Genomic DNA, 13487 nt, shown 5'->3' on the forward strand with positions numbered 1-13487 from the left:
CGAACGGCAAATCCAAATCGGAAGCAACGGTATCCACAAAACAAGCCAAGGTCAACGGTCAAAGTATGAGAGATCAGTCCAAAATGCTACGCGAAGTCGATGCAGAATACTAGAGAGTCATCAAGATAACTCTCTAGCAAAAAGCAGTATCAAAGTCCAGAAAACAGGCCAGGTCAGTCAAAAAAAATCAATAAAACGCTCTAACAACACCTCCAGAATATCCTCCAATCAAAATCCCAAAATCCCTCCAATACCCTGCGCCTGGTTTCTCCCATTCATGATCTGCACTGACCACTCCTGACAAACTGTGATCGCATCTTTAAGTCTTACTATCTTGCAATCATATGTGCGACATCGATTTCTCAATGCCATTCATTTTCCGCACTGATTGCTCATAAAATTTATGTATCATCAACATTCTTAATAATGACACGCAAACTCTACTCATTTTCATTAGGTACATAAGTTAATCAATTAACTACTATAACGATTTATTCTTCCCTCTTTATCTCTATTTCCGTACCCTCACTATCAGTGCTTTCACTAGCGTAGCCGCTAAAGTTCAACCTGGGGTGAATTTTATCTAATGCAACAACGCTTTCGTATTTCTTATTACCCTTTATATGTTAAAGGTGTGTTTTTGACTAGAAATCTGTCATTTGGCAGTATTTTAAGGGTTCTGTAAGGACCTTGGAATTTGGGAATGAGTTTATGTGATTATCCTACGTGATCTTTGTCTATTACAGGTCTTTCTATCCTAATCAAATCTCCTACATTATACTTTGTCTGACTCTTTCTATGCTTATCAAACTGCTTTTTAGCATGCTGTTGTTGTTTTTCTATCCTTGCCTTAGCATTCGATCTCAATTCCACTAATGCATCACCGTCAATTTGTTCCGTTGTTTCGGCAATGACATCATTTAACACATTTTCCGACGCGTTCATCAATTTGCAACCGAATAATAGCTCAGAAGCACTTTTTCCTGTTGTCTTATTAATAGTGGTATTAATACCTAACTGAACGTCTCCTATGTATTCGTCCCATATGTTGTCATTTCCACCATGACATTTTGCGCTTAAAGCATCAAGTATGGTCCGATTAAACCTCTCGACCAGTCCATTCGCTCTTGGAGTAGCTACTGCATTTAGAATATGCTTTATTTTTAATTTATTCGTAAAACTAACAAATTTTGCACTTGTAAAACAGGAACCACGATCCGTTATAAGGCGAGATGGTACACCGAAATAACTAAAGTGTTCCTTAAATGTTTTGATTGCCGTTGTCGCTTTCGTATTTCTCACAGCTCGTATATTTACAAATTTAGTAAAGGCATCTATAAAATCAAAATCAAAATCAAATCATTTATTCATTTAGGTCAAGTGCTGACGCTTATGATAGTCAATGATACAGAGAGTGAATTTACCGCCAGTTCGGAAGGTAGGGCCAATGAGAAGAGCTGGCAAGAAACTCCTGGCCACTCTTTTTAATCGCCAAATGATTTTAACAATATTTATGCTGGTATAAAACATTGATGATGTAAGTAGCTGCTACCTACCAACACTACCGAACACACTTTGGTCATAACATAAATTAAATCGATATATTAAGGTGCTAATAAACAAGATATAAATAGTATTGGAAGCATGATGGGAGCATCTACCCACATAATAATATAAATGAAATCATAAGAGGCATTTCAAGAGCATACTGTGGTAAAGGAAGTAGAGTTAGTGAAACGTAGTTGCTTAAAAAAAAAATTATGGCAGTCACCACACCCAGGACGACCAGTCACCCCAAGCAGCACCCGTTCACGAGTATGACGCGTGGACCAGCCATCACCCCCTTCGCACATATTAGAGGGAAGGGGGTGACCCGGCACACGACGCCGCCGCAAGCAATGACATTTTAGTGAGCATGACGAACCTTGGCATGGGAGCCCACCATTTCAATGAAAAAAAAGAAAAATGAATACCACTGAGACTCGTGCAATACCTCTCTGTTACAGAGTTGAAATGACTGATTAATGTTTATACAATGCAAAGATGTATATATAAATATATAGATATTTAATCTCGATTTCTGTAGAACGCGTAACTAACTAATCCCATGTTTTCTTATCCATTAAGTAATCGTCAACCTTATAATAACCCCTTTTAATAAGATGATCTTTAACAACTACTTTGAATTTTTGTTGGGGAAGATCCATAACACTGCTAGGGAGTTTGTTATACAACCGAACACCAAGACCTGCAAATGAGTTGTGTACTTTTTGCAATCTATTGCAGGGACCTACTAATTTGTGCTTATTTCTGGTATTAATGTTATGAATGTCACTATTCTTAGCAAACGAATTTATGTTTTGTTTGATGAACATCAAATTCGCAAAAATATACTGTGTATAATAACAAGCAAATACATGTTACCCCTCCTAGAGCGAATGAACGGGCCCAAGCGATCGGCATGAAGGGTATGAAATGGTTTTTCTAACTTAGGTATGGGATGGAGCATACCTTCTTTAGGACCCCCAGGGGCCTTATGGTGCGCACACTCCAAACAAGCTAAGACATACTTCTTAGTGAACCTACGCATTTTGGGGAACCAAAATGTGGTTTTGATACGATTCAAAGTTTTTTCGAAGCCAAAATGGCCTACATCGTCATGGTTCATGCGCAACACTTGCCACCTACAACCCTCTCGGAACCACCCATCGCAAACCATCGACTAGAATTTTGTACACATAGCTACCTTTCAACTGATAGTTGTTACGCACGTCAGATATAAATTTCATCTTGTCATCCTCTAAGATATCTCGTATGCGTTTTATCTCACTCTCATTGCCCTGGACAGTAGCGATCCAGTCACGAACATCTACGTGTAAAACATCGAAAATATGCTCAGTGTCTACATCACTAGGCTCACCGACAGGTGCACAACTGAGAGCGTCTACGTGAGCCATACGCGAACCCGGTCTATACTCAATCTAACAGTCGTACTTCTGGAACTGAATCCACCAACGAGAAATTCGTGGTATGAGATCTCTTTTAATTAGGGTAGTACGTAACGCATTACAGTCAGTGATTATTTTAAACTAGCTGACCCGCGCAACTTCGCTTGCGTCACCTAAGAGAATGGGTCAAAATTTTCCCCGTTTTTGTAATATTTTTTGTTGCTACTCCGCTCCTAATGACCGTAGCGTGATGTTATATAGCCTATAGCCTTCCTCGATAAATGGGCTATCTAACACTGAAAGAATTTTTCAAATCGGACCAGTAGTTCCTGAGATTATTTATTTATTTATTTATTTATTAGATTCACCAACGGTTTAAAACAATAATACAAACAATATGAACTTAGCCTAGGGAACTTATCTAATTGCTTAACCAATTACAGGTGAATACAACATGCACATCATATATTATACATAATAACGAAAAAAAAATATTATAAAATCTGTTGGAAAACTATTTAAATCTATTAAAAGTGTACGATAATATTAGATTACATAAAATAAGATAACAATATTGAATTAAAAACAAATCAGTTGAACAGAACAGAATAACAACGAATAAAATTGTAAAGTATAAAGTAAAAAATAAAAATAAAATAAAGATTTATATATTGCAATTCTATTTATACAGCCATATAATTGAACTGTGAATTTGAAAATTATATAATTAATTTGGTTCATTTAACAAAATGTAACTACGTAATTCATCCCATTTCATTACAAACAAGTCATTTTTGTTTATACAATATTTATTTGAAACCCTGCTTAATCTTGCAATTGGTGAATTTGAGCCCAAAACCGTGGTTCGAAATGGAGGGACCATTAGTGCTATCGGATACCTTGGTATGCGGTTTGGAACTCTAAACCTTAGTTTATCAAGTAAAACTGAGCAGTCTATTTTATTGTTAACCAATTTATACAAGAATTTCATATCTAAAAGGGTTCTTCTTTTTTCTAAAGATGTAATTTTGAAAAACTCTAGTTGGTTTTCGTATGTCTTTAGTGCTTTAGACTTGCCAGATGAAAAAGTCAGGTGCCACATGAACCGTTTTTGGATTCTCTCGAGTCTTAGTATGTGAGTAGAGTAGTGTGGCCGCCATACCGTAGGACAATACTCAAGGGTACTACGAACCAAGGTGTTATAAAGGAGTATTTTCGTTTGCGGTTTTTGGAATACTTTAGCGTTTCTTATGCAAAATCCTAACATTTTAGATGCCTTCTTAATTACATTATCGATCTGATTTTGAAAGGTTAGTTTTTTATCAAGAATAACTCCAAGATCTCTTATTGTTTCGACTTCTTGTATAGTTTTACCATCTACAGAATAGGATGACTTGGTATAGTTAAGTTTACGAGTGAATTTAATATGATAGCATTTTTTTATGTTTAGATGCATCTTGTTTCTGCTACACCACTGTTGAATGCGATCTACGTCTTGTTGTAGTAGATCAATGTCATGAGTACTGTTTATTATTCGGGAAATTTTAAGATCGTCGGCAAACATATAAATATTTGAGTTTAGGATTGACACAGTTAAGTCATTGATATATATGTTAAACAAAATGGGCCCCAGATGAGATCCCTGAGGTACGCCCGAAGAGTTTGCAAACATTTGTGACCTGAATCCATTTACCACGACATACGAAGAGCGATCAGACAAATAAGACTCAATCCATCTCAAAAAATCTCCGGCGAAACCATAAGCTGATAATTTGTTAATAAGTATTGAATGTGGAACTTTATCAAAGGCTTTGCTGAAGTCGGTATATATAACATCGACCTCCAGGTGACGGTCAATGGCTGCAGTGAGATCTTCAACAAATGCTACCAAGTTGGTGGATGTAGATCTCGACTTGACGAAACCGTGTTGATAGACAGAGAGATACTGATTGAAGTATCTTTGAATAGAGGGGCAAATGAGCGACTCAAAAACCTTGGCCATTGTGGAAAGAATCGAAATTGGCCTATAGTTTGAAACGTCATTTTTATTTCCTGACTTGTGGATTGGTACAACTTGAGCATATTTCCATTCGTTAGGAAATATACCACTAGCTAAGGACGCTTCGAAAATTGCTTGTAATGGTGTTGTAAGTTCAGGCGCACAGTTTTTAATGAAAACTGGTGGTATTCCATCTGGTCCTGCTCCCTTACCAATGTCCAACCCTTTAAGCTTTTTCATTATTTCAGATCGGTCTACTGTAACAAAGCCAAGAGATGAGCTGTTGTTATCTAAAAAGTTCAAGACATCTGGTTTTGCGTATTTGAAATTAGGTGAAGGGACATCATAAACTCGTGAGAAGTGCCATCGAAAAAGGTTACTTATCCCATCACCATCCGATTTAACGGTTTTTCCGTCAGTCATAGCGCTGGGATAAGAACTGCCATCGTCTCTTTTCGCCTTTATAAATGTCCAAAAGTATTTACTATTTTTATTAACTTTCATCTCTACATCGCTAATGTACTCTTTATAACATTGGTCTGCCATTTTTGAGCATCTCTTGCTTAACAGATTGAACTCAATCTTGTCCCTTGGGTTTCCATATTTTTTAAGACGAGAGTGTACATTGTTCTTCTCTTTTAAGATTGTTATGAGAGATTTATTGAACCAGGGCGGGTATTTACGTTTTTTAAGCTTTTTTGAAGGAACATGTTTATGTATTATTTCCTTGAGCTTAGTATAGGGTGTCCGGTGGCAGAATTTGGATTTCAAAATCAGATAATAAGAAAACTACAAAATATTTATTTTTATTTCAATGACAATAATAAAGCAGGGAAGTGCGGGTTTTATTTCTTAAAAATTATGTCGTCCAAATGTTGACCGTTACGACGGACACACTCTTGGAATCGTGCTTCAGTATTCCGCGCCACTCGCTGGAGAAGAGACGTCGGGATGCCATTCACCTCGCGAACGATATTTTCTTTTAATGCTGAGATGGTCGGGGCTGTTTCATAAACTTTACTTTTGAGGTACCAACACCCCACCCCCCACCAGATCGCCAGATCTTACTCCGATGGACTTTTTTCTGTGGGGGTACCTCAAAAGTAAAGGTCAGCCCCGCCGACCATCTCAGCATTAAAAGAAAATATCGTTCGCGAGGTGAATGGCATCCCGACGTCTCTTCTCCAGCGAGTGGCGCGGAATACTGAAGCACGATTCCAAGAGTGTGTCCGTCGTAACGGTCAACATTTGGACGACATAATTTTTAAGAAATAAAACCCGCACTTCCCTGCTTTATTATTATCATTGAAATAAAAATAAATATTTTGTAGTTTTCTTATTATCTGATTTTGAAATCCAAATTCTGCCACCGGACACCCTATATAAAATAGATCCACCATAGAATTTACGTCTTTGAATTGAGACAACTCCGTGCCCCAGTCAATCATCGATAAGTCGTTTCTTATGGCCGAATAGTCCGCATTGTGATAATTAAGCCTACGATTATTTAAATTGGCCTCAAGCTCTTTACTAGATGAAATTGGTATAGTTATGTCAAAAGGTGGGTGCAAAGGGTCAATATGACTTAATACATTACAAACAGAGGTAATTATACAGTTAGGCATGTCTGAAAGCACTAGATCGAGGATTTTTTTCTTAAAGTTTTGTACATGATTAAGTTGCTTTAAATTGGCAACATGTGTAAAATCGACTAAAGTCTGGCTCAATTTCGAACTTGGATTTGTCACAGAAGCATTCCAATCAATACAGCTGAGATTAAAATCGCCCAGTATACAGGAGTGGCCATTAAATTGATCATAAATGGTGTTACAATTTTGTATATAGTGTTCCAAAATTTGGCTACTTACTGGAGGAGGTAAATATACAGCACATACAGCTAATTGTTTTATTGATTTGCAGTGGGAGATGTTTAACAACACCCATACATCCTCGCACTTGCTTTCCCAAGCATTCATCCGCTTACTTGCCAGGTGTTTTGAGACCGCAATTAGTACTCCACCACCCTCTTTACTGCTGTGAAAGCCTGATGATTCTCTATCTCGCCTGTAAACTACATAGCGATCATCGAACAGTTCCGTGCTTAGAACAGATGAATTAAGCCACGTCTCAGTTAATACAATTATATCATAGTTGCACATAACAAGATTTTTGTAGAATAAATGAGTTTTAGTTCTTAAGCCACGAGTGTTTTGGTAATATATTTTTAAGTTGAATTTTATAAAACATATTTCATGTTTAAAGCGCAATATTTGTTTTTTTTTTATTTATTTCAAATTTTCCAAAACACTCATGTCCTTTACTACTATATACCTATCTTGTTCTTTTTTACGTATTAGGATTCGACCATTCCTAACCCAGACAAATTTGTAAGCCTTTTCCTTTGCGACTTGTCTCGCTGCAGCATGCAACGACTTATTGTAGGCTGACAGGTGTTCGGTGATATAGACTGGCTGTTTGGTGCCAGTACATCCCGCGTGCGTACTATTTAGTTTGTTCGCTGGATTGCCTTTGTTGTATTGAATACTTGCTGCCAAAAAATGATCGCGCATGAGTGTGCTGTTGAACTCGACGATAATCGAGCGTGGGCGTGTGCTCTCCGGGTTGATCTTGGCAGCTCTTGTTATGCGCATAATGTTTTCATCCTTTACTTCGAGTGAAATTGCTTTGCCTAATTCTTTTACAATTGATATCAGATTCTCGGACTTTCTTTCAGGACAACATTGAATTTCAATGTTTTTGCACCGAGCATTTTGTTCCAACTGGTTGACACGTAATTTTAAGTCTGCTATAGAAGATTGCAAGATAATGTTTTGCTCTTGCATGTTTCTAACATTTTCCTGGCTTGTTTTATGCTCTTTTACGATATCTTCGAACTGCTCGTTGACGAATTGCATCGCCTGTTTTACGTCTTGAAGTTCATCTTTTAGTTGTTTAAGCTGTGTATCCAAAATTGAGCGCATTCTCGTACTGAACTGGTCAATCATATCGGTCAGATGAGTTTTCAAGGCATCATCCATTATTTCCCGAACTACCTCCCTTGTAATCGGTAAGCTACCATTGTCAGGAGAAGATAACGCCTGCCTTTTGGTGGGACGGATGGTTATGTTTTGACCAAGACGTGTTGGAGTGTTGTCACAAGTGCTGCCCTCTGTTGTAGAACAGCGCGGACTTAAATTTTTTTTCGATGACATTCTAATTAAAAATTGTTTCCCTGGTTTTGAACGCCTGCAGATATCGTTATTGAGTTGTTCACGAATATTTTGTACTCAAATAATATTTATAATAGTTTATAATGTACAAAAACTGCGTTTCGCGTCGGGGTGGGATCGAACTCACGACCACTCAGATTTATAACCAAGTAAAACAGAAGTCTTTAGCCACTGGGCCACCACTACTATTGACAGCTTTGCTAAATTTAGTGACCATATGCATCCAAGTTCAAATATTGTTATGTATAGTTGTGGATATGTACACTAGTCTTTTGTTCACAATTACTCGAGTTCACCGACCATTTGAATAAAAAACGGATTTTTCAAATAGTTATTTGATAATTATTCACAAACACGAACACTTATTAATGTTTTGATTTTATAGTCACATATGCACAGAAAATGCGCTTCTTGTAGTGTAAAACACTGATCGAAAGAATAACTTTTTTACCACTTTTATAATTTTATTTGTAAGAGCTAACACAAACAGACTTCCTAATACGCGAACGAACGAACGAACAAACAAACAAACAAACAAACAAACAAACAAACTCTTCAGCTTTATTATATTAGTATAGATTTTAGCCCTAGTAAATAGACTCGAAAACGATTTAAAGATGCGACAACCGCTAGAGTTTCCAGCTCAAAGGAATGAAATGTTTGCTCATCTACTGTAGTTTTTCGACTATAGTATGCCACTGGCCTAAGTAAACCGTCTAAACCTCGCTGCAGAAGAATTCCTGCAACACCTAACTTCGACGCGTCTGTATGTAGTTCGGTTTCAAAATTAGGGTCGTATAAGGTCAATATAGGACGTTCAACTAATTTTGCCTTTAGATTTCTAAATGACTCTGCCTCATTTGTTGTCCATTTCCATGCGAATTTAGACTTTAATAGGTCTGTTAGTGGACGGGCGATAAGAGCGAAGTTTCGGAAAAATCTGGCTAAACCGATAAATTGTCTTACGTCGTGAACGTTCCGCGGAGTTGGGAAGTTTTCTATAGCTAACGTTTTGCGTGTTCCTGGCCTTATCCCCTCCTGAAATCCTAGAAACTCTAGTTCGATACAAAAGAAACTACATTTTTTTAATTTCAATGTAAGTCCTGCATCTTTAAAAGTTGAAGTACCTCCTCTAATCGTTTTATCCCCTACTCAAACGATTGTGAAGGAATTAATATGTCATCCATATAGATAATCGTATATGAGACTTTCGACAGTATTTTATTCATTGCCCGTTGAAAAATAGAAGGAGCATTTGCTAATCCAAAGGGCATGCGCTTAAATTGATACTGCCCATCGAGAGTCACGAACGCGGTTTTATCCTGGGATTTTGCCTCTACTGGTATTTGGTAGTAGCCAGATGAAGGTCTAAACTTACAAACAAAGCGTTACCGGCTAATCTATCAAGTTGATCATCGATCAATGGTAGCGGATAGTGTTCTTTTTGTGTTTTATTATTTAACGCGCGATAATCGATACATAAGGGGCAACACCCTCGATTGTGTGCAACTAACAAACCATCGTCTAGGTAAGAGATCCTCTAGAGTGTTGCTGTTGGTTTATGTCCAACTCATCGGCATGTGGAACAATATTTTGTGCTTCGGGCACCATTTGTGATGAGGACCCTTGTTATGAGGACACATGTTACGGTTTAGTGGGTATGCCCGCCCTTCTAACGGAATATGCACATAGCCACGCACTCCACCCTAGGTGCTGGTGTATGCATAATGCGCATACGCACCACTCCCATCGTCGTCAGCCGGGGCGATCACATAACGATTCCGATAAGTGTGTTACAGTAGGGAATTACATACAAATAATACTGATGAGCTCGAGTTGACTGTCAACGGCTAACTGCTAACAACTAACCAACTGGCCGCGTGGCGGTGATTGCTTTTATATTAATTATATATTGCTTGCATAGCAAATCTTACTAACTAATTTCGGATATAACACGTCCCCTCTTGAAAACGGAGCTTCATCTTAAATAAGAAGAACGCGAAGTTTAAAAATTAAACAGCGTACAAGAGCTTGAGTTTTACAATCATATAAACATTAAAGTTATTACTAAGAAATAGAAAACATTAGTTTTATATTGAAATCATAGTGATATATATATAAAAGATCACTTTATATAATAAAACTTAAGATAAATCATGAACCAAAATGGAAAAATAAATTTTACTTCTAGAATATAGATTAGAGATAGTAATTATAAGTAACTAATAAATGCTTAAGGTTGCGATTAAATTTTTCAAATGGTCTAAATTTTACATTCTTATTCATTTTATTTATTTCAATTTCAGGTAAGCTTGTAGCGGCTCGCTACATACAGCGACATCTACTGGGACCAGCGCGCAACCAACCACCACGCGCAGTGTGACTGACGTCACAAGTCCTAGATCGCGCTATCGAAGTTTGCACTGCAACTGACTATATATACAAGTTCCCGACTACAACAGTCGGGCAGCCTAGGCCCACCAGGCACGATCACCTCGCCTGGTCGGAGGATCCTCCCTTTGGTTGGAGGAACATGATCACCTCGTTCCTCCACAGTGGGATAGCGCGATTCAGGACTTGTGACGTCAGTCACACTGCGCGTGGTGGTTGGTTGCGCGCTGGTCCCAGTAGATGTCGCTGTATGTAGCGAGCCGCTACATCACTCCCCCTCAGACCGTAGGTCGATCTTCTCTTCATGTCAGTCAGTCTCTCCAGTGCCATGCATTGATGAGTTCCAGTGAGTCGGAACTCGAATTCCGCTAGTCCCAGTGAGTCGGAACTGTATGCCGCTAGTCCCAGTGAGTCGGAACTGTATGCCGCAAGTCCCAGTGAGTCGGAACTGTATGCCGCTAACTCCTGTGAGTCGGAGAGGTGCGGTGTGCGGTGTGCGGTGAAGTGTCCCCAGTGAGTCGGGGCGAGGTGCTTGTTGTCTGCGGTGAGTCGAGACGAAGCGTTGCGGTGCCCTGGGTGCGTCAGAGTAGCGTGACGATGATGCCCAGGTTGGATGCCGCTGAGGCCGTAGGGTATGCCAGTCATGTGCGTGAGCGACATGTTCGTGGAGTGCCCTGGTGTGGCCGAAGATGCTGGCTGGAGTCGTACGACTGCTGCTGTAGGAGTGAGGAGTGATGAGGGTGCGAAGGTTTGCTGCTGCTAGTCTGATCTTCGTGAAGGCTGCTTTCAATCACGTCGGGGTCACCACTGTGGTGGAACGAGGTGATCGTGTTCCTCCAACACAAAGGGAGGATCCTCCGACCAGGCGAGGTGATCATGCCTGGTGGGCCTAGGCTGCCCTACTGTTGTAGTCGGGAACTTGTATATATTAGTCAGTTGCAGTGCAAACTTCGATAGCGCGATCTAGGACTTGTGACGTCAGTCACACTGCGCGTGGTGGTTGGTTGCGCGCTGGTCCCAGTAGATGTCGCTGTATGTAGCGAGCCGCTACAAGCTTTGAATTGACCTTCTGTCAAATTCTTCAGAGTTTTCGGATACATTAGTTAATTCCATAGAGTGATTTATTGAAGTTTCATTACTACTTTTACTATCATTATAACAATGGTTATATATCTGTATACAACAGCATGGGTTAATGCATTTAGCAAAACATTTTTTTATAATTTATATAGTGAGTAAATGACAATTATACTAACTATTACATAAGTTAATGTTGAATAGTAATGACCATATTTAATAATGTGAGAAAGATTCTTTACATTATTTATTTGGGTTTCTAAACTGTCTAATTTATGCGAAGCTAATTTAAATGATTCTAAATCTATGTTTGTCAATGAAATAGGAGAAAGGAGAATGCTCAAAATGTATGGGAAAAAAACCCAGGCCGTACACAAACGGTGTGTAACTCAGAATGTTAGTGATACTGAGTGATTCAATTCCAGATATTCGCCTCTATCAAATTCGATGGCTAAATACTATTTTTTGATATTAAAAGGTGAATTTAAAAAATTAATATTTTTCAAACATTCATCACAATGATTATTTTTTGAATAATAATATAATTGTATAAGTAAATATCTAATACTAATAAATAATTAATTTTAATGGAACTGTGATTTTAAAAAAATTATTGACAATAAAATAATTATATTCTATCACTACATAGTACAAAACAAAGTCGCTGTATGCTTAGAAGATAAGATACGTGGAAACACAGAAGAAAGAATGTTTCTCTTTGCTCTATGCGTGCGAAAGAGATAAAGATAGATCTTGGCTACAGGCGCTCGCGCACGGTGCATTCATCATTGCAGTCCTTCAATAATTATGTCCGTATTTATGCAAAAAGGAACCACACAGCAAATGAGTATTTTTGAGCTATCAAAGGTTTTACAAAAACATATCTGCACTTTCAGTTCCAGTTGGTTCTGTTATGCCATTTGTAAACATTATTTCTGAAGCGAAAATCGCACCGTTCTTTTTTGAATAAGGTTTTAGGCCACTTTTAAATTAGTATTCCGCTAAAAAGTAAAAATTAAAAAATTGTCGTGTGGTTCCATTTTGCATAAATAATTGTGGTGATCTGTGCGTTCTTTTGCTGTCGGAATTATTTTTCAAATAACAACTTGGACACTCTTTCTGGACTCTGATACTTGCTAGCGAATATATATTGTTGAAATGGAAAATAGATGTGTTACGTGCACTCGTGCACTACGACGGACCAGGAGGCATGTTCTTACCCAAGAATTTTTCGCCTCTCAGAGGGATTTTGTAGAAATCATGTTTCAAGAAGTGGAGCCATTACAAGAGGTGTGTATTATTTTATTTGAGCCTACTTGACGACATTACGAAAGGCGTTTGCCTATATTATAGTCTGTGAACTTACAACGAAAAAGTCAATTACACATAGATTATAATAATCTATGCCTTCCATAATGTTAAAAAGTAGGTGTGAAGTATAATTAAATAGATTAGGTACATATTTAATTATATTCGCGTATATTATAATTATTAACATTATTTTCAATAAATTCAAAATAATCAATATTAAAAGTAGAATATTGTGTTAGCTAAGTTCATGGATCTATAAAACTATAGGCAAATCGGTTAAATGAGTCCTCGCCCGCAGGGTACAGAGGCGTGGAGTAGTGCGACACAGGGGAGCGAAGGCGGGTATACTATATAGACCATACTTGACACTGCTTTTAGTTTATTACAGGTTGCTTTCGATGGAACGAGGTCCGTTTGTCATGCTTGTTGGGTGAGAATCAACCGAATGTTACACCGGCCGCCTGAACCTGAACCTGTTCCGTTAGTTACTTTCACGGTTCCAGGGCTGACTAGAGCAGCCAATACATCAAG

Source organism: Anticarsia gemmatalis, chromosome W, assembly GCF_050436995.1.
Source record: "Anticarsia gemmatalis isolate Benzon Research Colony breed Stoneville strain chromosome W, ilAntGemm2 primary, whole genome shotgun sequence".
In the NCBI taxonomy this organism is placed as follows: domain Eukaryota; kingdom Metazoa; phylum Arthropoda; class Insecta; order Lepidoptera; family Erebidae; genus Anticarsia; species Anticarsia gemmatalis.